Source organism: Bombina bombina, chromosome 4, assembly GCF_027579735.1.
Source record: "Bombina bombina isolate aBomBom1 chromosome 4, aBomBom1.pri, whole genome shotgun sequence".
In the NCBI taxonomy this organism is placed as follows: domain Eukaryota; kingdom Metazoa; phylum Chordata; class Amphibia; order Anura; family Bombinatoridae; genus Bombina; species Bombina bombina.
The window spans coordinates 128,587,501-128,614,717 of record NC_069502.1 but is presented as its reverse complement, the minus strand read 5'-3'; the positions used below and the strand labels follow the sequence as shown (position 1 = coordinate 128,614,717).

Sequence of the window (27,217 nt, the reverse complement as noted above, 5' to 3'; positions counted from 1 at the left end):
GCTATTACTATAATATTTATATTGTTATTGTAGTGTAATTAAAATACATCTACAAATTATTCTAAGGCTAATATTTGCTTTGAAGACATCATTATGGGGCCTATTTATGAAATGTCTGTCCGTCATGATCCGATCAGCAGATCATGTCCGACAGACAAAGCTGAATGCGGAGAGCAATACGCTCTCCGCATTCAGCATTGCACTAGCAGCTCTTGTCAACTGCTGGTGCAACGCTGCCCCTGCAGATTCGCGGCCAATCAGCCGCTAGCAGGGGGTGTCAATCAACAATAGGATTATTAAAAACTGGGCACCGATTCATCTGATTTGACATTCACTTTAACTTCCCAATTTTTGAATAAAATATTCAAATATTTAATTTGAACTGATTATCAAACTTGAATAGTGGACATTAGAACGGTTATTGTCATAAAATTTAGCAAGTGTATGGAAATCAATAATGAACTGCAGTCCATTTTATTTATTTTGTTGTTTGTGGTAGAATGATTTTAATGTTCATTAAAAAACTGAAAGATATTGTAGAAAGGTTCATATTTGTATGGTAAAGCAGAAACCCAAAGTATCAAGCGTGAGAGAAAATCTTTAAGAGGTTTGCACCTAGGAGTGTATGTGTGTTCGATTCCTATAAGAATAGTTCAGCCTGTAAGCCCTTAAATTATGAGCGCTGTCGTAATACAACGAGATTTCTTCACTACTCAGTTTGTCAAAACAGGGGGTATTGACGCACATCCACTTGAAAATAAACAAAACATTTTTAAATAATGCAAAAAATGGCAAATATTACTTATGCTTTTATATTAAAATTAGGATCTTAGTAACACAATGTGGCCATATTCTGCTTATCCCGCCATTAACCAACCACTCAGTTTGTACCTAGAGAGCTATCTATATTATAGGGGCCTATTTAATAATGTGCGAGCGGACATGATCCGATATTGCGGATCATGTCCGCTGCACATCGATAAATGCTGACAGCATACGCTCTCGGCATTTATCATTGCACCAGCAGTTCTTGTGAACCGCTGGTGCAATGCCGCCACCTGCAGATTCACGGCCAATCTGCCGCTAGCAGGGGGTGTCAATCAACCTGATCGTATTCGATCGCGTTGATTTCTGGCGATGTCTGTCCGCCGCCTCAGAGCAGGCGGACAGGTTATGGAGCACCAGTCTTTAGACCGCGGCTTCATAACTTCTGTTTCCGGCGAGCCTTCAGGAGCTTGATAAATATGCCCCATAATCTCAAGGTGTCCCATGAAAAAAAGTTACTCAAACAGTAAATCTTACCATTTAAAACATGATTACAAGTTGAGCGCAATCGTGATTTACGTTAGAGTCATCACCGTAATCTCTGAGCTGTGATTAAGTGTTAAGCAAATTTAAAAAAGTGTCACAAAACTAATCAAAAATACATTACAAAGTACAGTTACCCTCATACTAACACCGTCTAATACATTTTTTTTTTTAATTGCACACAAAAGTTATAAGGGCTCAAAGATATGAGTCAGGTGTTAGTTTTTTCCACTTTTTTTTCTCCATTGACCTCTAAATAGGTTATTGTTTGTGCGACAGTCTAATTTCAACTCATGATACCAGCGCAATCCTAGAAAACGTTTAATTCTAGCGCAAATAGCGATCTAGCGGAAGCGTAAAATACCGCTCCACTTGTAATCTGACCCATAACAAGGTTTAAGAGACACAGCATAACCTTTTGGGCAGGTTACAAAGCTGACACATTTTCATGCCCCTTTATTTAGACAATGCCAACAGATGCAGCCTGCATAAAATGCTATGAAGTATCTATCAGCATTTGGTTTTATATGTTTTACTGTTGTCGAATGGCTTTGTTTTTGGGACACCTGTGACCATGAAACTATAAATGTGGCTGCGCACACATAATGAGCGGTGGAGGAACCTCATTTTCAATGCTGCAGTGAAAGTGTAATAATAAAACATGTTGCATTTATAATATGATATGTTACTGATTGGAATTGACTAGTCATTTAACTTACTGGATGTGACAGCACCAGAAATTATTTTTCTTACAATTTCTATTTGTGTAGCTTCACACAACCATAGTTAAAGATTTATTATATCAACATAGTAATGCCGGTCTTATTCTGAGAAAAGATGCATATCTCTTAGCTGGCGGATAAAGATTTTCTGTGGTCATTAACTTCATGAATTACAGAATGTTGTCTTTTTAACAAGTATGATGCATAATTGTTCTTCTAGCTGGAGGTTTATAGAGCAAAATTGTTTGTATATTTATTCCAGACTTGTAACTTGAAATAAATAGCTCCAGACGGAATCCTTAGTCATTCTAAAGGACAGAATATGAAGGAGAACTTTTAATTGCAAACTGTGGAATAAGGTCTGCTTATTAATAGGTGACCTAAACCAATAATTAGGAAAAGTTTTATGTGCTGAGATGCAGAACTTTTAAGGAAGTAAAAGGATTTATTATCTGTTGCATAGCTTGTAAGATAATTAGAAAACAAAGCAAGATATCTGTGCAGGCAGAAATTTTTTAGCATTGCTTAGTTTTATCTGCATATACTTTAAAATCCCTTTTTCCCCCAGAGCTAGCTATAGGCAAATAGATTTTAATTTTTTTAAGAAGAAATTAATTCACTTCAAACTCATCGACCATTGTAATTAAATGTTACAGACATTGAAGGTTCTATTCCAATCAGAATTTCTTTGTGAGTGAGGTGCATCATATGGGTTTTTAAATTCATACATGGGGCGCGATACGATATACGGCGTAGTTTTCGGCGCAAGCGAGGGAACCCGCACCACCCGTAGTTTCACCTCGCACATCGAGGTATTACATATACCCCTCTGGCAGTTCCTAAAGTGCCGTAAGTCGGACAAACTAGCGATGTCCAGAAATGAGCGTAACTACAAATTTCTGGAGTCGCTAGTGACTTACAGCACTTTAGAAACTGCCTGCGCCTAAAAAAACTAACTAAAGTGTTAAATCTCCCGTAAGTGTCTAACACGCCTCCCAAAAATAAGCTTGACACGTATACCCCTATATCCGCAATCCCCCCTCTCACTCCTAATAATAAATGTATTAACCCCTAAACCCCCACAACACAATAAGCCTAATTATTAACCCCTAAACCGCCATAGCCCACACCGCACTAAACCTATCCTATTATTAACCCCTAAACCGCCGCTTCCAGAGCCCACTGCCACCTACATTATTTGTATTAACCCCTAAACCGCCGCTCCCGGACCCCGCCGCACCTAAATAAAGCGTTTAACCCCTAAACCGCCGCTCCCGGACCCCGCCGCCACCTACATTAAATTTATTAACCCCTAATCTGACCCCCCTACACCGCCGCCACCTACATTAAATATATTAACCTCTAATCTGACCCCCCTACACCACCGCCACCTACATTAAATGTATTAACCCCTAATCTGACCCCCCTACACCACCGCCACCTACATTAAATATATTAACCTCTAATCTGACCCCCCTACACTGCCGCCACCTACATTAAATGTTTTACCCCCTAAACCTAAGTCTAACCCTAACACCCTCTAACTTAATTATTATTTAAATAAATCTAAATAACATTAATATTATTAACTAAATTATTCATATTTAAAACTAAATACTTACCTATAAAATAAACCCTAAGATAGCTACAATATAATTAATAATTACATTGTAGCTATTTTAGGATTTATATTTATTTTACAGGTAACTTTGTATTTATTTTAGCTAGGTACAATAGCTATTAAACAGTTAATAACTATTTAATAGCTACCTAGTTTATTACCGGTAAAATAAATCCTAACCTAAGTTACAAATACACCTAACACTACACTATCAATAAATTAATTAATTAAATTAACTACAATTATCTAAAATAAAATACAATTAAATAAACTAAACTATATTACAAAAACAAACAAACACTAAATTACAAAAAATAAAAAAATATTACAGGAAGTTTAATCTAATTACACCTAATCTAAGCCCGCTAATAAAATAAAAAGCCCCCCAAAATAATAAAATTCCCTATCCTAAACTAAATTACAAATAGCCCTTAAAAGTAATCCAGCTCTTTTACCATCCCTTAAAAGGGCTTTTTGCGGGGCATTGCCCCAAAGTAATAAGCTCTTTTACCTGTAAAACCCCCCAACATTACAACCCTCCACCCACACACCCCTACTCTAAAACCCATCCGATCCCCCCTTAAAAAAACCTAACACTACCCCATTGAAGATCACCCTACCTTGAGCCGTTTTCACCCAGCCGGGCACCAGTGGTCATCCGATGGGGCAGAAGAGGACATCCAGACCGGCAGAAGTCTTCATCCTATCCGGGCAGAAGAGGACATCTGGACCGACAGACATCTTCATCCAAGCAGCATCTTCTATCTTCATCCATCTGACGAGGAACTACTCCATCTTGAAGACCTCCAGCCACCTTTCTTTGCAAGGACACTCAGAAGCCTGCCATCCATGGATTCTGTCAGTGTTTTGATCTGTTCACCATCAACATTGGGTGCAGCAGCAACCACAGCCTCCCAGACAGTGTTCAGAGAGGTGTATTGTTTTCCCTCCTTGTAAATCTCACATTTGATGATGGACCACAGGTTCTCAATGGGGTTCAGATCAGGTGAACAAGGAGGCCATGTCATTAGATTTTCTTCTTTTATACCCTTTCTTGCCAGCCACGCTGTGGAGTACTTGGACGCGTGTGATGGAGCATTGTCCTGCATGAAAATCATGTTTTTCTTGAAGGATGCAGACTTCTTCCTGTACCACTGCTTGAAGAAGGTGTCTTCCAGAAACTGGCAGTAGGACTGGGAGTTGAGCTTGACTCCATCCTCAACCCGAAAAGGCCCCACAAGCTCATCTTTGATGATACCAGCCCAAACCAGTACTCCACCTCCACCTTGCTGGCGTCTGAGTCGGACTGGAGCTCTCTGCCCTTTACCAATCCAGCCACGGGCCCATCCATCTGGCCCATCAAGACTCACTCTCATTTCATCAGTCCATAAAACCTTAGAAAAATCAGTCTTGAGATATTTCTTGGCCCAGTCTTGACGTTTCAGCTTGTGTGTCTTGTTCAGTGGTGGTCGTCTTTCAGCCTTTCTTACCTTGGCCATGTCTCTGAGTATTGCACACCTTGTGCTTTTGGGCACTCCAGTGATGTTGCAGCTCTGAAATATGGCCAAACTGGTGGCAAGTGGAATCTTGGCAGCTGCACGCTTGACTTTTCTCAGTTCATGGGCAGTCATTTTGCGCCTTGGTTTTTCCACACGCTTCTTGCGACTCTGTTGACTATTTTGAATGAAACGCTTGATTGTTCAATGATCACGCTTCAGAAGCTTTGCAATTTTAAGAGTGCTGCATCCCTCTGCAAGATATCTCACTATTTTTGACTTTTCTGAGCCTGTCAAGTCCTTCTTTTGACCCATTTTGCCAAAGGAAAGGAAGTTGCCTAATAATTATGCACACCTGATATAGGGTGTTGATGTCATTAGACCACACCCCTTCTCATTACAGAGATGCACATCACCTAATATGCTTAATTGGTAGTAGGCTTTCGAGCCTATACAGCTTGGAGTAAGACAACATGCATAAAGAGGAAGATGTGGTCAAAATACTCATTTGCCTAATAATTCTGCACTCCCTGTATATATATATATATATATATATATATATATATATATATATATATATATATACATATATATACACACACAGAGAAGCACACTCACAGGAACGAACAACTGTCTCAATACTATTGTTAGCCTGTTCTATGGCGATTTACCACCTGGGTGCAGCTTCTTTTAGCCCAGTAATGCTTTTCACAGCGTAGAACTTTCCTGTACTATATCAGTCTGATCTCGCCTATTACGGTCAGTCCAGCGCCAAAATACCAGGCAATCCCTCTCTGAACAAGGAACACAGCAACCCCAGACGATCGTTTCGGCCTTCATTGGGCCTCGTCAGTGAGGTGTAGCCATATTCCTCTAAGCACACTGAGCAAGGAGTCCACGTCTGGTTTCCCCTTTTTCCCATAGGGAGACTAAATACACACAGATAGAAGCACATTTTTTTGCATGCCTTATTATCTATATATATATATATATATATATATATATATATATATATATATATATATATATATAAATAAATTGTAACAGGAAAAGCACTCACTGGACTTCAGACTTCAAACGTGGTAACAAAATTTATTAAATGTGACGTTTCGGGACTTAACACGTCCCTTCCTCTGACGTGTTAAGTCCCGAAACGTCATATTTAATAAATTTTGTTACCACTTTGAAGTCTGAAGTCCAGTGAGTGCTTTTCCTGTTACAATTTTTGAATTCTTTGAAAGCACCCTGGCAGCTGAACGGTTGGTGGGAGTGCATATGTCTATGAACTTTCTTTATATATATATATATATATATATATATATATATATATATATATATATAATAAGGCATGCAAAAAAATAATATTTGTGTCTTTGCTGTATCTTCTGCTATTACAGTTTTATTGTTACAAATTACTTGTGGGCTAGCTATAGTTTTTTTGTTGTTGTTGTATTATAAATTGTCATACATTTTACAGGAAAATCCACTTAGCACCTAATATAGGGATCCAAATTTTGCAATTATACTCGTGGTTTAAAGGGAAATTAAACCCAAAATTTGTCTTTCATGATTCAGACAGAGCATGGGATTTTATTTTGAAAAGATTTTTTTATTGTTTTTCAAAAAAATAGTAATAACAAATACATTTACCATGTTGCAAAATTAAACAATATTAAACAGTGAGGTCACGGTTCCCTATATGATATACCCGGCATTATACAGTAGGTAGACTGGTGAGAGTCATATAGAACATGGGATTTTAAACAACTTTCCAATTGACTTTGATTGTATAATTTGCTTAGTTCTATTGTTATCCTCATTTGAAAAGAATACTTAGATAGGCTCTGGAGCAGTTATGCATTACTGGGAGCTATGTGCTGATTGGTGGCTGCACATAGATGCTTCTTGTCATTGGTTCCCTGGATGTGTTCAGCTAGCTCGCAGTAGTGCATTACTACTCCATCAAACAAGAATACCAAGTGAATGAAGCAAATTTGGTAATAGATGAAAAATGGAAAGTTGTTTAAAATCACATGCTCTATCTAAATAATGAAATAAAAAAATTGGATTTCATGTCCCTTTAATGATCTCTGCATATGTAAGATATTTTCGTATGCATTTAACATGTGCCAGTATCAAACGTATCTGAAATTTAGATGAAGAAGCAAACTGTATTACCTAGCTCATATCTCTCTCTTCCCTCGCTGTCTCATAAGAAATACACGCTATTCAATGGAGATTAACATACTGCGCAAACAAATGATGTAATTAATGTAAAAATACTCTCTTTTCAATGCATAAATGACTTCTGTGTCCCTTTAATGACTTTTTAATTGATATCAGTTTGTGCTGCAAAGCCGTGTTACATTTAACTCTTTTACTCAAATTCTGCTCTTAAACATCTGTCTCCCTTACTTCGTTTGTTTGGGCATATCAAAATCTTTCTATAGACATTATTTCCAGATATCATCATCCTTCAGATTTGACAGATTTGATATGTCATTTCATAGGAATTGTTTCCGCAGAAATTCTGTGAGGGTACCAATAACATTTATGGGCATCCATTATCTAACATATTCTGGCAGCTTGGAAAACCGTACGGCTAATTAAGAGTTTTTCATGCTACAGAATGTTCGTTAGAGATAGTTCCAAACACAAAGTGCTGCCATAGCATTTTTCAGCATGTAATGGCTTTCTGTGTTACTAAGAACTACAGTATAGCTCTGCATTTTTTTTGGCAGATTGAATCAGTTTCAAAGACAGCTCTCTTGTGTGTTCCTAATATGTACCTAATTCCCAAAGAGTGTACACATCTTCCAATGTATCTTCTTTTGCTAAATTCCATTTATATGAAGTAGATTGCTCAAGTAGAGATTTTGATAATTCAGGATAATGCAGTATTAACAGCATGAAAGATTCAAATCATATCTTATTTGTAAAAACATTAGAGGTGATGAAAAAAAATCTGAATTCCTTCAGGGGACATGTTTTCCGTATGCTTTTGCCAATGCTACGGAAGCAATAGCTTCAGGGAGATTTAAATTCATTGTATAATCAGTTGCTTTCATTCGCTAGCTGTATGTAGGAAAATAATAATTTACATAAAACAAACAAAGTGACTGTATAAAATAAGAAAGGGAAACAACTATGGTATAGCTACAGAAGATACAGATAATGCAAACTCAACAGAACATAATAGAGTACAATACTTTTTATGAGTATTTATTGAAATAGTTTGTTAAATGCCTTCCAATTATTAAAGCAAATCCTTTTTTTTTCTGAGTTATTAACAAAGGGATAGCTAAAGTATACATTATTTTCTAGCATTATTATTTCTTAAAAATCCTTGGTTTATTCATATTTTTTATTATTGTTGTTGTTGTTAATAATAATAATAATAATATATTTTAATATTAACCACTTGATGCCATTAGGACGTTCCATGCCGTTTTTAAAATGTTGGGCTTAAATGCCTTTAGAGCGACATGGGCCTAACTTTAGCGGCATCCTGCTCCATTCTGGAAAAACAAACGGCTGTTGATCCGACTGGGGGAAGTTCCTAGCAACACAGGCAGTTCCCCATGAGCAAATCAGCTCCGTTTTGAAGCACATGATCGCAGTGATAATTATGTGCTTCATTTTCCGTCTTTTGGGGTTTTTTTACGATTGGAACTTGGACAGATGGGTCCATCCCGAAGGGGTTAAGAAAATCATTTTATTGTATATATTTTTATACTGTGCTGTAAAAAAAATTGAATTGGATCTTTCTTGTTATAAACTCACCATCTGGTGGGATTATTAAAGAGACCTCCTTAATATTTAATAGCACAGGGACTGATAATGAGCATAGTAAGAATTGGGATATGTGTTAAAGGGACAGTCAACACCCGATGCAACTTCACTCCATACCTTAGATCAGGAATAGAAGATGCAGTTGCACCGCATCGCATGTTGATGAGCTCTAACAGTATAGGAGTAATCACCCAGAATACATATGTTTATTCTGTGTAGATATGGCCACCAAACTCCCCCCACTGTTAGGTATTTACTTTCCTTTTATTTGAATCTTCCAATCATAATCCAATCCTCGGTTGGATTAACAAGCGTTCACATGCACAATGGGTAATCACAGCAGCACTTACGATTTCAGCTTGCGTTTGCGAGCGGGCAGAAGATAATGCGCATGCGCATTATCAGAAACAGCAACGTCACTCTTTGGAACATGAACGAGCAGGGAAAATATTAGAGAAGGGGACGAAGGAGGATGGGGAGGAGTTTAGTGGCCATATCTACATGGAATAAACATTTGTATTTTGGTTGATTACTCCAATACTGTTAGAGTGTTTCAACATGCGATGCAGTGCAGCGGAATCTTCTATTCCTGATCTAAGGTATAGAGTTAAGTTACATTGAGTGTTGACTGTCCCTTTATGTTGGATTCTCAGGTTATAAAACACTTAAGCTCTAACATGTAGGTTGGGAATTTTATCTGTAGGAAAATCCTAAAGAGTTTAAGATTTCCTGAACAATGTGGACCTTATCATATTGTCATATTTGTTAAAAATAACAAGTGCTTCATTTTTAAAGGTGCGATTGCTGCTTCAGAGGACTTCAGAGGACTTGCGGTGTAGGCTCACTCATGCTAGGCTGCAACCATAAGTTAAGAACCAGCAGGCATGAGACTTAAAAAAGGCAGAGTTAAATTGTCTTGGACAGATTGAGGCTACACAATATTAAATGCAGCAGTAGGTGCCACCTTGTGAGCCCCAAACTCAGATGTACCAGTTCCCTATATGGTTACCTTGTTCACCTGCAGTGTATTAAATGGTTCTTCCAATGTTGACTAAATGTGTTAATTCTAAACAAATGTTGAATGCTACATTTATTCTATAGAAACTTTCAAGGGGGATATTAATAGAAAATTCTCTGATATTTTATTATAGCACGATTGCTTGCATATTACTGTGTGTTTACCTTCTTAACAAGAGAAGATGTATCCTGTACGTTGTCTGTCTGTAGCACTTACAGAGCTGTAAGAGAGAAGATCTCGCCAACAGCAGCGAGACCACACTATTTCTGCATGCATCAGGCAGTGAGGCCTGCAGACATAGCGTTCTTACAGCCCTGGAGGACCCGTGTGACAGGGTATGTTGCTGCCATTTAGGGGTTCACACCTACAAGGGTGTTAATGAAGTCAGCCTCAGAACAGCACTGCATTACTGGAACTCAGCTGAACACATCTGATCAGCCAATGACAAGAGACATATGTGTGCAGCCACCAATCACCAGCTACCCCTCAATAGTGCATTGGGATTGTCCTTGTAACTTATGACAACTTTTTCTTTATGAAATGTTGTGTCCCTTACAATTAAAAATATTAGAAAATATTGAAGTTTGGGTATTGACCATTATCTTTGGAAAATGTAACATTTTCTTTTATTGTTTGTCATATAGCAACAATTTATCAATGCAAACGGTTTCATGATTATTTATTTATTTCGATTGGCTCAGGGAACAATATGTTCCATGGAAATTTGTGCATTGTTTTCTGTAAATTTAGATGAAGTTTTTATTGTATATTTGTATTGTATATACATAAACACATTTGCACAACAAATATAATTCATCATTTTAATATTTTCCATTCTAATTCTGCCATGGAATCGTTTTAAAGCTTCAGAATCTATAAACCCTAAACCAGTTGTATAGCTCTTTACTAGAATCTTCCAATTTGTGTGTCTGAAGTTTGCTGGGACCTTTACAAATTCAATTAATAAAGTGTACAATTAAAGTGACAGTAACATCAAAATTAAACTTCATTGGATTGAATAGAAAATTAGATTTTTTAAACAACTTTCCGGTTTTCTTCTTAATTTTGCTTAGTTATCTTGGTTTCCTTTGTTAAAGAGTAATTTTAGGTGAGTTTAGGAGTGTTCACGTGTCTCTAGCCATCTGGCAGCAGTGCTTGTAACATTGTTTATAGAAATGTTATACATAGTTGCAAGCACTGCTGCCATAGACTACTATTGATGTCTGCACACTAATGAGCTCCTAGCAGCCTACCTAGTTTTACTCTTCAACAAAGGATATCAAGAGAATAAAGAAAATTTGCTGATAAAAGTAAATTGGAAAGTAGTTTTACACCACATGCTCTCTGAATCATGAAAGTTCAATTTTGACTTTACTGTCCCTTTAACTCTGTTGCTATAATTTTATTTCACCATATCATTAAAATGTTTGCAATTGTCAATGAACATTTTGTTGCCCATATTTTCTTGAGCATTCATTTAAAACTATTATTTGTTCACTGTTTTAACATTGCAATGAAACTGTTGCACCATTTTCTTCTCCCTTGAATGTTAACTATATATATATATATATATATATACTCATACTATTAGGTCCTATATTTTCTGCACAGATAATAATATTTGCAAACATGTGAATACAAAACTGCACTGTAAAAAGTCATGAAATGGCTTTAGTGTCAAATATAGCTCTACATTGTACATCTTCTTTAAAGGACCAGTAAATACAGCTGATTTGTATAATCAATAAATGCAGGATAAAAAGACAATGCAATAGCACTTAGGGGCCGAATTATCAAGCTCCAAATGAAGCTTGATGCCCCCTGCTCGCCGGAAACTGCAGTTATCAAGCAGTGGTCTTAAAACCGCTGCTCCAAAACTGGTCTGCCTGCTCGGAGGCTGCAAACATCAATCCGCCCGATCCAATACAATCGGGCTGATTGAGACCCCCTGCTAGTGGCTAATTGGCCGTGAATCTGCAGGGGGTGGCATTGCACAAGCAGTTCACCAGAACTGCTTGTGCAATGATAAATGCTGACAGTGTATGCTGTCGGCATTCATCGATGTCTGTAGGACATGATCTGCTAAGCAGATCATGTTGGTCAGACCGATGATAGATCGGCCCCTTAGTCTGAACTTTAAATGAGCAAGTGTCTGTTATGTCTATTTCAACTCCTCCTGTATCATGTGACAACCATCAGCCAATCACAAATGAATATACATATATTCTGTAAAGTCTTGCACATGCTCAGTAGGAGCTGGTGACTCAAAAAGTGTAAATATAAAAAGACTGTGCACATTTTGTTAATGGAATGGAAAGTTGTTTAAAATTGCTGCTCTGTCTGAATCATGAAAGTTTAATTTTGACTTGAGTGTCCCTTTTAGTATTACAGATTATGCATTTTGTATAATGGTTTGGATTCATATGAGACCCTCATCACAAACATATTTAGAATCATTGCAGCAGGTGTAAATTCATCACGGGCCATATTTATCTTCTTTGTCGATCTGCCAATCTTAACACTACTTCCAATGGCAACTGCTAAATGACATATTCTTTTACACTTGAGGCTGCTAGATCTCAGTGCGTCATTTACTGGAGTCAACAGAATGTGTTTGCTATGGCTATCGCATGAACATTCTAACAGCCCTGCTAAGTATTACTACAGCTGACAAGATGTAGTGCATATTCACATATTAATAAAAATATAAGTGCACAGACGTATTTGTGCTTGTATATCTAGAATCCCAAGGATAACGTTATTTAAAAGGAACGCTTTTTAGGAGGCTTTTTCATATTCCCTGTGTGTTTTTAAGTCTATATTAGTGCACACTACAGTTAAAGCTTTCTAGTGTGAGTGTAAATGTGTCAATATGTAAATCCAGTGTGTAGGTGTGAAGTGTGAGTGGGACAGTATGTGTTTGTACATGAGCACTTAAAAGGGCAATAAAGCTCAACTTACACTTAAATTGATTAAATAGAGGGGCCTATCTATCAAGCTCTGAGCAGGCGGACAGACATCGCCGGAAAGCAACCTGATCGAGTACGATCGGGTTGATTGACACCCCACTGCTGGCGGCCCATTGGCTGCGAGTCTGCAGGGGGCGGCGTTGCACCAGCAGCTCTTGAAAGCTGCTGGTGCAATGCTGAATACGGAGAGAGTATTGCTCTCCGTATTCAGCGAGGTCCACAAGACCTTGTTATATAGAGGCCATAGTGTGACATTTTACATAACTTTTCAGTTTAATTCTATTATAAACTTTGTTTAGTATAGCCTACCTTGTTTACTCTTCAACAAAGGATACTCAGAGAACAAAACACATTTGATATTAAAAGGACTTTGGAAAAATGACGAGCTCTGTTTGTATCAAGAACGTTTAATTTTGACTTTCAAAACGAAGTGCCCCAAGGGGATTTAGAATTAGAAAAACTTCAACAGAGGTTGATTATCCTCAGTTTAGAGAACAATTATATGAAATTCTAACTATATGTTAATTGGCTCTTATGAAATTGTTGATTTAGGTTAAAGGGACATGAATCCCAAACATTTTGTTTCATGATTTAGATTTACAGAGTATTCAATTTTACTGGGAGATAGCTGCTGACTTGTCATTGGCTCAATGTGTTCAGCTAGCTCCCAGTAATGCATTGCTGCTCCTTCAACAAAGGATACCAAGAGAATGAAGCAAATTAGACAATAGAAGTAAATTGGAAAGTTGTTAATAATTGAATGCTCTATCTGAATCATGGAATAGATTTTTTGGGTTTCATGCCCCTTTAAGGAGTATCAAGGTTGAGGTTTTTTTTTATTAGGACTTGGCTTCCCCACCACTAACTATTTTAACTTATTTTAGACGTTTCTGGATATTAAAGTGATGGTAAACTCTCCCCTTTTTAAAATCATATCTGGAATGTTAGTGATATTTTAGATGGAGTTTATTTTATCAGTTGTAATGAAGTTGCGCTATAACTGACTTTTTAATATAGATATGAAATTCAAATTCCCTGCAATTCATCGGCCACTTCAAAAGTAAACTTTTTTTTGAGCTAAAGGTTTGAATTGTTCTCCAATCAGTGTTTTAGCTACAACAAAAGTGTCATGGGGAGAGCGTTGATTGGGCAATATCCGAAGTCCTGAAGTTATTGCACGTCGGGTTTTGCTTGCATGCAAACAATTTAATTTCAACATGTAAAGTGCTCGCTAACCTGTGTGCATTAGAAGTGGTATTTGTGCTTGGGCAAAAGTTCTAAATAGCAAACCACTTGTAAGTTGGCTCTTATTTTGTATCCACATGTAGGGATTAATTTGTGATGCATATATTAAAAATTTCCCTTTAAATATTAAAGGGGCGTGTTATTACATTAATACAGTTGCATGAATGTTTTACAAAGGGATTTCTTTCTTTAGAAAGAGATATCTCAATGTATCTGACTATAGACAATATACCTAAAGTCTGCTGTGGATAATCAGGGAAGGAGACAAGTCACTGAATCATTGATAGAGCCATTAAAGGGACATTAAACACAAAAACTATCTATCATGATTCAGATAGAGAATACAATTTTAAACAACATTCCGATTTACTTCTATTATCTAATTTGCTTAATTCTTTAAATATCCTTTGTTTAAGAAATAGCAATGCACATGGGTGAGCCAATCACACAAGGCATCTATGTGCAGCCATCATTCAGCAGCTACTGAGCCTATCTAGATATGCTTTTCAACAAAGGATAACAAGAGAATGAAGCAACATAGATAATAGAAGTCAATTAGACATTTGTTTAAAATTGCTGCTTTTTCTAAAGCATAAAAGAGAAAATTTGGGTTTCATGTCCCTTTAAGTTGTGTCTTGGACTAAGGCCCAGAGCTGTTTAAAACCTACTCATGCTCCTGTGTTCTGGTATATAACTCATGGAATACAGAAAACTAAAATATAACAATGTATATCCCCACTGCTGAAGATTTCTCACTTCATGGATATATATGAGTTTTTGAATTGATAAATATATTGATATTATTAAATTGCAGTAGTGTTTTTCCAGTTTTTCCAATCATCTTTTTCTCTTATTTTCCTCATAGACTCTGAAGAAGCAGAATTTAGCGATTTATGAAGGAAATGTAACTCCCGAAGGAGGTGCTGTGCTGAACTGCAAAACCGCAAATCATCTGCTAGGTAACAGTTCTCTCATTTCCATATTATTATTAGTGTAACTGCATTCATTTAAACAATACAATATAACCTTTTTTAGTTGGAAAGCTAAGGCTTTGTATAAAAATCTCCAACTCTGTCAACAACATGTACTTGGTTTTAGCCACAAAATGACAGCATTGAATTTAATAACATACTTGTTTAATATAATCTGCTTTTGTTCCCTGTAGAATAAGTAACAAAGTAACTTTGTAATTGGCTATTAAACTATTAATCATGCACAGCAAAAAATAGACCCAAATTTGAAGACATTTACATGAAAGAAAAGCCTGATTACTCTATCAAACAGCTTATTTGAGTTATTGTTTATTATTTAATAAAACACAAGTTCAGTTTTATTCCTGGTTCAGTTTGTGAGAGAGACGTATACATAATGGTTTCATATTATAGAGATGTATTAAAAATGGCTTTTATTTGCTAAACTAAACACATATGGGGCCGATTTATTAATGTGAGGGGTGTCAATCATCTCGATCATATCTGACACAAACTAGCTATTAAAACTATTAAGCCCTAATCTGCCATGCCCCTATATCTCAAAGTATCTATTTAAACCATTAACCCCTAATCCGCCATGCCCCCATATCGCAAAGTATCTATTTAAACCATTAACCCCTAATCCGCCAACCCCCATATCGCAAAGTATCTATTTAAACTATGAACCCCTAATCTGCCATTCACCCACATCGCAATTAACCTAATAAATCTATTAACCCCTAATCTGCCATTCACCCACATCGCAATTAACCTAATAAATCTATTAACCCCTAATCTGCCATTCACCCACATCACAATTAACCTAATAAATCTATTAATCCCTAATCCACCATTAACCCACATCATAATTAACCTAAGAAATCTATTAACCCCTAAACCGCCAAACCCCACGCAAATAACTCATTACTAAGCCCCCTAACCTAACACCCCCTAAATTAACCCCATTACCTAAATAATCCTAAATTACAATTAAAATAAAAAACCTAATATTACTTTAAAAGTAAAAAAACTAAATTTAAATTAATCGAACATGACAAAAAATTAAAAAGTCTAACATTACATAAAATAATAAACCAAATTATCAAAAATAAAAAAATTAAACCTAATCCCTATGAAAATTAAAAAAAGCCCCCCCCCCAAAAAAAAAACCCCTAAAAACACTTCCTTATCTAAAACTAAACTACCAATAGCCCGTAAAAGGGCCTTTTTTTGTAGGGCATTGTCCTAAGTTAAACAGCTCTTTTGCCTTAAAAAAAAACCTAACACTTAAAAGGGCATTCAGCTCTTTTACAATTGTCCAGAATCCCTAATCTTAAAAAAAAAAAAAAAAGTCTAACCCCCAGATAGGTACTCACGGTTCCTGAAATCCGGTGGTGAAGTCTTCTTCCAAGTGGCAACCTCTTCTTTCTTCATCCAGGACCGCGGAACTGAAGACCGGCGACCACGGAACCAAGGAGCGTGAAGGATCCTCTTCGTACAATAACCGCCGTACACTAAATATTGAATGCAAGTTACGCGTTTAAATATGGCATCATTTTCATTCCTATTGGCTGATTTGATTCTTCAAATTTAAATCAGCCAATAGAGGCAATGGGTAGTTTAGGATTTTTTAGGTTTTTTTTTTAATTTTATTTGGGGGATTTTCTTGGGTGGGAGGTTTTACTGTTAGACGGGGGACTTAGTGTTTTTAAAGGTAAAAGAGCTGTTTAACTTAGGGCAAACCCTACAAAAGACCCTTGGTAGTTTAGTACTGGATTAGGTGGTGTTTTTATTTGGGGGGCTTTTTTTATTTTCATAGGTATTAGGTATAATTTTTTTATTTTTGAAAATTTGGTTTATTATTTTATGAATTTAAATTTTTTTAAATTTTTAAAGTAATTTTTTATTTTAATTGTAATTTAGGATTATTTTAATTTATGTAATGGAGTTAATTTAGGGGGTGTTAGGTTATGGGGCTTAGTGATTAGTTATTTGCGATATAGGGGCATGGTGGTTAAAGGGTTAATAGTTTAAATGACTAGATTGCGTTGTGGGGCATGGCAGATTAAGGGTTAATAGTTTAAATGGCTAGATTGCGTTCTGGGGCATGGCGGTTTAGGGGTTAATAGCTTAATGAGGTTAATTGCATTGTGAGGGGTTGGCGGTTTAGGGGTTGATAGATTTATTACGTTATTTGCTATGGGGCATGGTGGATTAGGGGTTAATAGTTTAAATAGATACTTTGCGATATGGGGGTTGGTGGATTAGGGGTTAATACATTAGGTATTGTGGTGTGGAAGTTGCAGTTGAGAGGTAGATATTGCGCATGCGTTAGGTATATGCGATCGAGTGTAGTGTAAGGTCGGGTCACCATAGTAACCTATTAATGTTTTAGAAAACCAGCATCGGGTGGAAGCGTTAACACAACGCTAACTTACACCTACACGAAAAGAGCGACCGCACGCAAAGCGGAAACCTTTTCGGCCGCTTCGGTAGCTTACGGTTCCATTTTTAACAGTTCAATGGAAGCGAGCCCTAAGGGGCAACCACTTTAAAGCATCATAAACTAATTTGTCTGGGATGATTGACAAGCCCTGCTCTTACACAATTAGTTACCTGCAAACAAGGGTTGGAGCTTAAGGCTATCCACAAATAACTGAATTGCAACTGACTTGATTTAATCTTGTGAAATACAGCTCTCTTTAGGTTTTTAAGCCCATCACCTATCTACATGCATACTTAGGGCATCACAATCCTCAGATGTAAATGCTTGGCATACATTTATTAAGTTAATTAAAAATGCCAGATTAAAAAATGATTAAAGGGCTGCTTCATTTTTTAACATATACCCATATTAAATACTTTTATGCATGTGCATTTGTTGATTTGTTTGCTCAACAGATACCAAACATGACTGTGAGCAGCAGTATTAATGTTCCTTTTTTCTTTCTTTTTTAACCAGATATGTTTGTGTGAAGGAGCAATGTATGAAGATCTTGATTTGTACAGATCTTTGTGTGTTGCACTTTTGTATGAATTTATCCAGCTCCTAAAATAGGCGAATGCTGCTGCCAGCGGCCATATTCACCATTAGTTGAGCAAACAAATCAACAAATACAAATGTCTTATTTATACTGAAAGTATTTTTAAAAATGTGATATTCATATAAATTTTTAATGTAATTATTTTTACACAGGTACACAGGTTTTACTGCTTAAACTCATTGTAAACTCACTTAAAATAAAAAAAAAATAAAAAAAACATCCAGCCAATCAGACTTATGTTAAGACATTTTGGTCAGATGTTGTCTTTTTGTCAAATCTTTATTTTAATTTTTAAAACCAGGCAACTTTTTGAGAATAGGTACTTTTAACTGACTTGTTACAGATTAGTTTAAAAGGAATTGGCTGACTTTTACTGGACTTATAAACAAAATGTTGCATGGATAATCAGGGTTCATTGAACAGAATTGTTTGCAGATATACTAGCAGCATCATAACGTTACATCATATTTTGAGTTTTGAGGCCAAAATTTGCAGAGCTTTAAGATGGATTCTAAAGAAACTTTGTAGCAGGGGTAAAGTAATTTAAAGAAAACAAAATTGCTCACAACAATGTATCATTGATTTTTCTGAAATATTTTGTTAAATAAGCCATAAAATACTGCTTACGCTTTGCTGCTATGCTATTTACCCACCTCGTCCTTTTTCAGCTAATCACGTTCTCTGACTGCTATGTCCTATTAACAAACATTATATTTTATAAGGCACATTTTTCTGTTGATATTGCAAGTCATGGTCCATAGCCCCGATTCTCAGAGCCCTATTACTTGTTTATTGATACTGCACCTAATAAGAAAGTTATTTTGGAGGACATTGCAATTTGCGGACAGGCTTTCAAGCATCTGTGTGAAACTCTATTAAACATATTGTAAATTATGAAAACGCATTTAATTCTTAGGACAGGTGTGGAATGAGCGAGAGCTTTCGGATTTATTGCAGCAGTTATAATACTTGCTAAGAGACTGGATCTATATGCTTGGCTCTGTGTTCCATCAAGAGCAGATGTCACATTAGACAATCACTTTGTGCCCTGATGATGATTATAGGTGTCTGTGATCTCCTGTCTATCTGTGAGAGCTATTAGTCATAAGCAGGCCAGGGAGAGGTACAGAGAGGGCAGTTACAGCGTTACCCCCTCCCCTCGCGCTCGGCAGTGACATGCACATGATATGATGGAACAGAAACAGAAGGAGAGAGGTCCCACAGCCAGCAGTGTTTGTCTGCATTATTACCTCCTGTTTTGTTCTGTCAATACGGATATGTTAAATGGAAATATTGCTGTCTGAAGTAGTTTGAATCAGCAACTTGTCTGCACAAGCGGACAGTTCGGAGGGCTGACTGTTTAGGCTACAGGCAGCCCTGAAGTCTCTGTGTTATGCATAAATGTGGCCCTTAGGGTTTCTCTACCAGGCCAACATTGCAATATTTAATGTAAGGGCACATTTCTACAGCAGATGGACTAAGCTGTGCCCCAAAAATATTATATTTCTGTACAGAAATGATATAATTCTAGCCAGACAAATATGTATGTATATTAAGGGGTAGAATTAAGATAAATACTTGTCTGATGTTGCATATGTGATAAGACAGAATGGATAGATAGTAAGATACGTATTATATTGTTTTCTAGCACACGTTTAGTAGCAAAAGGCTTTGAGTAAGCTATTAATGGTTTACTGATTACTTTTATCATTCACATGACATCTGTTTGTCTGTCTGTCTCATGTATTTGCAATGACTGCTTCTTTCTGCTCAGAGAGTCAGCAATAGCACATAACTTGTAAGCAGTAATACACGTGGCATTCGTACAAATGCTCCATATAAAAACATATAAAAACAGAAACTGTATTTTTACTACAAGTATTTTTGATAATTCATTTGTGTTACAAAACTACTTCAAAGCAAAACTGAAATGTACTGATGTGTAGTTTAGTTAAAATGTTCCTTAATGTCTCTTTAACACAAGTTAAATATAAAAACGGTTAAAGTTAACGAATAACTAAATAATATTTTTTTTGGGTTGGACTGAGACCACTCTATATATATGAAAAGGGACAGTAAACACATTGTGACTGTATAACATAACATAATCAGCCAAGTATAAACATTTTAAAAACAAATTAACATCTTATTTGCTGCAGTTGTTTTTGAAAAGACAAACTCTACTCCCGAAAAGGCATTTGGCTTTCTGACTGAATTAGTCGTCAATTTTCTGGAGTGATCACAATGCAATATGATTTTCTTTGTTAAAAACCCTAAGGTGAGTTTTCATCAGAAAAGCTCCTGAAAAGGCCTTTTTGTGTGTTAAAGGGACAGTATACTGTAAAATAGTTTTTCCCTTAATGTGTTTACAATTGCTTTTTTTACCAACTGCAGAGTAAAAATGTCTGAAAATTAGATTTTTAAGGTTTATTTGTGAATATTAAAGCTCTGATTTTGTGTTTTGAAGCCACAGCCTAATAAAATGGGTTGAGCTTGTAGGTATAATCAGATCTCATTACTGTATCACATTGTGCACATATAACTGCTTCTTTATCTTATATCTGTCCTTAAAACAATCACCAGTACTTTGAGAGAACAATGGAAAATCAACATTGTATTACCTTATCTCTGCTATATCCGACTGGGAGTGTAATTTCTTCTGCTGGCTGTGTTTACAAAGCTTATCTATACCTGGTACGCGCGGCCACAAACTTTCAGAATAGGTGGGGATACCACATGCTAAATTAACAATTTCAAATGCCAATATAAGGGTAAAGGAGCTACTTGTAAACAATTTAATACACTCCAGCAGGTAAAGTGGATCATTGGGAACAAATTAAAGGGGAGAAAATTTTTGAGTAAACTGTCCCTTTAAGTACCTGTTCTTGAAATAGAAACTGGGAGGTCACACAAAACTGACTGATAATATTGCCCATTCACATTTTTTTAGGTTACACTAAAGGTCTATTCAAATAACCCCTTTGTTCAGGGTGAGAGGAAAATTGTAATTTACATGTGTGACATTAACCTACTGTAATCTAAATCCATCCTCATCACATTGATCAAATGAATGTCATATATGTCTCAGGATGATGGGCATACTTCTATATTCACTAATAGCATGATTTTAATTTTAATATTTGATTATAAGTCACACTTGCATTGTCATAATTGTCACTAACAGTACTGGCGTCTTTTAAATTGTGTTTTAAAAGGGGATCAATCACTCAGCTGAATACATATTTTTTGCTGTCAGGATGGGCAGACTATGCACCATTTTTGTATTGTTATATGGCCACTTTTCAACTTTGACAACATCTGCTGTTTCGTTAAAGCACAATTTCTATTTTGGCATCAACTAAAAACAAGAAAGCGACAAATGGTTTCTTTTTTTATTATTATCTTTATTTATAATCCAACAATATAATACATATTCATACTCAGCATATCTATTGCGCCACGCAGGGTGCTTTAAATTGATCACAAACAAAACAAATCAAGATAGTTTTTTGCGGTGCGTAAGGGGTAAGTAAAGAAGAACACAAAAGAAACAGGACAATTCTATCAGGTCCCCAATAGATTCAGCTGCAAATACAAGTCATCAAAAGACAAAAGGAGGAAAACAAAAAAAACTTTCTTGATATATTGTTGGGGTATTTTTTAACTGACTTATACCAAAGCATAGTATAAGTAGTCCAGTTTTATATAAAAGAAAAAGAGAACGAGAAAAAAAAAAGGGGAAAGTCCTCCTATTTCTCGCTCCCCTCTCACCTATTTATCCTCTCGGGTATTCATTATTTGCAATGGCCGTTTCAAGGTATATAGAGCCCCTAAAAGGTGCAATTAGTTGTATCTGTATACCCTCAGTAAAATCATGGATAATATTTGTCCATTTTTGAAAAAAAAGTTTGATTTGGATTTCGGAGCTTACTGAGATATCCATTTGCTCCACTATAATTTGGTTTTTAAGTTTCTGTCGAAACTCTCTTAGGGAGGGGGTTTTGCTAGATTTCCAGTATTTTAAAATCAAGAGTCTGCCTGTTATAATTATAAGGTTTAATGTTTTTGAGAGGGTTTTCTGCTGGGTCAGCAAAGAAGAAAACATCTTTGTCGGTTATTTGAGTATTGTTTAAACTAAGTCTGTTGATCCAGTTATTTATCTTAAACCAAAATTTTTTTTATTTTAATGCAACCCCAAAAACAATGATATAGATCTGCCTTTACAGTTTTGCATGTTGGGCAGTTTATCCCGATTCTTGACCATCTAGCCTTCACTTCAGGTGTAATATATGCTTTATTAATAAATGTTGTATGTGTTTACCTCCATGAGGTAGAAATTGTAGCTGCATCTATAAAGTTAAAACTTTCTTGAATTCTCTCTGGGTGGGGTGGGGGGGCTGGGGTTGCCAGATAGAAGATAAGTATTGCTAATTATTTTTTCCAAGTGTAGATATAATTATCTTGTATAATAACGAGATTGAGTATTTACCCACCTTAAAGAGTTTTAAGGCAGGTTCCACAGTACTCCATGTTTCCTCAGAAATATTGTCGTCCACAGAATGTTGGACATAATGACGCGCCTGAAGATATGCAAAAAATGTGCTATTCAAAATTTCAAATTCTTGTTGTAAGGCAGCGAAAGTTTTACATAACTCTATAACTGTTGACAACTCTCCCTCCCATCCCCATCACTCTGTTCATGACCTCCTACTCTCCTCCTCTCTGATTACCTCATCGCACTCCCATTTACAGGACTTCTCCAGACTGGCTCCCATCTTATGTAACGCTCTGCCTTGCTACACAAGACTCTCCCCTAGTTTTGTAAGCTTCAAGCGCTCCCTAAAGACTCCACTGTTCAGGGATGCATACAACCTATGCTAACCTTACTTTATACCAGTTCCACTCCTCCATTGCTATCCCCTGAACTCCCTTAGCATGAAAGCCTAAGAGTCCAGCTGTTTGTAGATCACCTTCTTAAAAGCTGACTACAACAGTGCAACTCTTGGCAGGGCCTTCTACCCATTTGATCCCTATAATTGTTTTGTTGTACTCCGCATTTGTTTTTAGCGCTGCAGAATCTGTTGGCGCTCTACAAATAACCGATAATAATAATACACGTATTTGTTTCTTTGTCTATAAATTGATATACAAATTTTAATCATCTTGATGCCCAGTTTTTAAAGATTTTAGAATTTAGTGCAGGTATACAGTTAGGATTTACCCCAAAAGGTAAATACTTTGAGAATGAGGGATTAATCCCTAAAATGTTAAGTATTTTGTGCCATGCCTCTATTACTTTATGTATAACCTTAAGTTGTCCAATTTTACAGGGACTTTTATCAGCTGCTGTGTGTAGGAGGGCTGCAAGGGTTGTGTTAAAACTTCCTCTAAATATAATGTTCCCACTAACCAATCCAGTGCTATCTTTCTAACGCATACTAAATTATATATTTCAGTGTCGGGCATTGCAAACCCCCCATCAGTTCTAAAGAGTGAAAGTTTCTTAAATGCAATGGCTCTCCATTTCCCTCCCCGTAAAAATTGTGACACTGCCTGTTTGTAGGCTATTAAGTCCTTTTTTTGTAATACTAATTGGGAGGTTTTGCATAAGATAAAACAGTTTAGGAAACAGCAGCATTGTTATTAAAATTATTTTGCCAGTCAATGATAACTTGAATTTGGCCCATTTTTCCATGTCATGCTTTATCTTAAGAAAAACTGGGGGGTAGTTAAAATCATACCACTCGTTAATATTTTTGGATAGTTTAATTCCTAGATAAGTAAATGATCTTTTAGCTTCCTTAAAAGGAGTCGTTATTCTTGTTTAACCAATAAATTTCTGTTTTCTGGAAATTAATTTTATATCCTGAAAAAGTGGCAAATTCTAGCGACTAATAGTTTCTATACAAAGGAATATCTTCTTTAACTGGATTTTAACATAAGTTAAACTGTTAATCACGAACCCTCTGCTTTGCTACATTGTATCTGCCTAGGAGACCCTTAAATGAGATTGCGCCTTTCATAAGTTTTTTTAAAGGAACATGCTCCATGCACGCAAAGTCCAATATGGTCAAGAGAGTGTGTTTCAAAATGCCTGCACTTAAATTATTGAACTTGTATACTGGAACGAGAATTCATGACTGTGAATTCAATAATGTCACTTTGAAACACGGTTTCGAGATATATTTGCTGTCTCTTTAATGAAAGATCATTTGCTAATTATTTAGCAAAGTACAAAATGTCATATAACTTTATTCTTTTTATTTCAAATTGTGTTGCTTCTTATTTTATTAAATTGTTATAATGGCAAAGTGAACAACTTGTATTTGAATGCTTTACATACAGAGATTATAACGCACGCACACACACAATGTGATTTGCTTGGTCTGGTATGTACACAAAGAGCTCTTCTGAGTATTTTCTTCCTGGGGATGTTCATTTTTTTTTTCAGCAACGATAATTCACATTTCCAAGTACAGTAATTTCCTTTATAAATGGCTTTAAAAGTACCTAAGAGCTATTTCAAACAAATGAACTCCCCAGTTCTCTGGGTAGAATTTAGTTGCTGCACAAATACTTGTGTGACTTATAACTATTGAAGTATTACATTTTTACATTTGAATTTGTTTAAAACATTATAATAGCAGATTGTCTGAGTAAATCTGAAGAACTGGAAAAAAAAAAAGTATTAACAATTTTTAAGTAGGAGATTAAAGTTGTGTCCTCTAAATACCCAGGTCTGCAGTCTATTTTTTGCTCTTACATCTCGCAGATAAAAAGCTGTCATTTGGTTGCTAGCTTGGAAGCCAAGCAGAGCACAGTGTTCTGGGAACGTTGTGACTTCCAGCTGTGTGAAGTTAAATGTAAAAGTAAGCCCATTGCCTCTGGGCGTGTAAAGGCTTGTAGAGCGCGCAGTGAATATGAAGTATAATCTGCAAACTCAGCTCAACTTTAAAATATTCACTGATAATCAAAACATCATTAACCCATTTGCGTTTTGTAGCAGTGTATTGCAGACCTCTGTGGCCGTGAGGTGATTAAAGGGACATTACACCTGCTCAGGAGCAGCATTCCACTACTGTGAGCTAGCTGGTAATTGGTGGCTACATATATATGCCTCTTTTTATTGGCTCACCTGATATTTTTAGATATGTTCTAGCTCCCAGTAGTGTATTGCAGCCCTGGAGCTGACTTTAACTATGTGTTTAACCAAATGTGTTAGGTTTATATGCAAGCAAATGTGCAATAATAAAATCTTCTAACATATTATAGAATTTTCTTTTTGCACTGTATTGTAAAGGACGTACTTTTCAGTCATTTAATATTGTCACTCTGCTAGCTCACGTTACATAATTTTGCAAATCAGAAATATAGAACACAATTTGAAAAAAAAAAATCCAATTTATTTTATTATCTAATTTTCTTTGTTCTGTTGGTATCCTATGTTAAAAGCATACCTAGGTAGGCTCAGGAGCGGGGTCCTATCTGCTGATTGGTGGCTGCAGATATATACCCCTTATCATTGGCTTATTGATGCAATCAGCTAGCTCCCAGTATTGCATTGATGATCCTTCAATAAAGGATACAAAGAGAATGAAGAACATTTATAATAGAAATAAATTGGAAAATTGTTTACAATTAAATGTTCGTCTGAATCTTGAAAGAAGACTTTTAGGTATCATGTTGTAAATGTTTATCTTCCCTCTTACAGTCATTGCACAAAACTTCATACTGCCCAGCTTTGTTTGAGAGACATATACTAAAATAATAATACAAAATAATATGTTTTAGATATATTCTCAAAAACTCCCCATTGGAAGTAAAATTGCAATCTTCTCTGGATTGTAGCTTCTCATGAGCAAGCTCTTTAACTCATTTTGTATTGATCTGTATAAATATTGATTGCTGCACAACTCTTGTTCTCATTGTACCACTGGCTACTTTGTCACTAAATATGTTACTGTTTAATAAACACCAACGGCAAATGCAATTCCAATACATTACTGATGAGGCAGGAGAAATGTACAATGGCTACAAACACAAAGGACATGCAGACAAATGACTGTGTCATGGGTGTATAATTATTAACATATAATAAATGCAGAGCTGAGAGAACACACACTCTGTATCTGGAGTCTCTTCTCTAAATTACAAAATGAAAAGATTTATTAAATGAAATATCTACTGTCTGTCTATCCATCTCAATCTATCTATATCTCTATCTATAATTTGTCTCTCTCTGTATCTATTTATATATCTGTCTATCAGCTATATCTATCTATCTATCTATCTATCTATCTATCTATCTATCTATCTATCTATCAATCTTTCTGTCTGTCTATATATCTCTTTCTGTATCTATCTATATATCTTTCTGTCTGTCTATATATCTATTTCTGTATCTATCTATCTATCTATCTATCTGCTATATCTATCTATCTATATCTATCTGCTATATCTATCATCTATCGATCTATATCTATCATCTATCTCTTTCTGTATCTATCATCTATCTATCTATATCTATCTATCTATATATCATCTATCTCTTATCTCTTTCTGTATCTATCTATCTATCTGTAACATGTACAAACGACAGGATATAAACATCAAAAGCACTGACGTATTATGTTTTCAAAAGGACATTAAACATTATTTGCTTTTGAGTAAAAAAACAACAACAACTAAAGAAAAAGGCCAAAACCAGAGTTTCTAAACTCTCTGCAGAGTAAACAACACAAGGGCACTGAATGAGCTGTGGTTTCTCAAAAATAGCATGAAACAATGTTGTGAATCTCTAAAAGAATCTGCATGCAAAATCTAATTTGTGTCATAAAATTATGTGAATAACCAATGAATAAGTCTGTAATATGTCATTAACGTTAAATAAATGCTATTACACATATAGCAGCACTCATAGTGAATATGGAAGTAAACACATTACCAAGCCCTAGGTACTGACTACTTAATATAACTGTGTTGGTTATGCAAAACTGGGGAATGGGTAATAAAGGGATTATCTATCTTTTTA

At 35.9% G+C, this 27,217-nt stretch overlaps 1 protein-coding gene across 1 annotated transcript in view; it reads left to right on the top strand.

The window, feature by feature from the left end:
• The window catches only part of KLHL29 (kelch like family member 29), a 1,611,012-nt gene that overhangs the window by 393,376 nt on the left and 1,190,419 nt on the right, over positions 1-27,217 (top strand). The window contains exon 3 of the mRNA XM_053709637.1: positions 15,037-15,130. The gene's annotated coding sequence lies outside the window, so the exon portion shown is untranslated. The remainder of the gene's footprint in view (positions 1-15,036; positions 15,131-27,217) is intronic.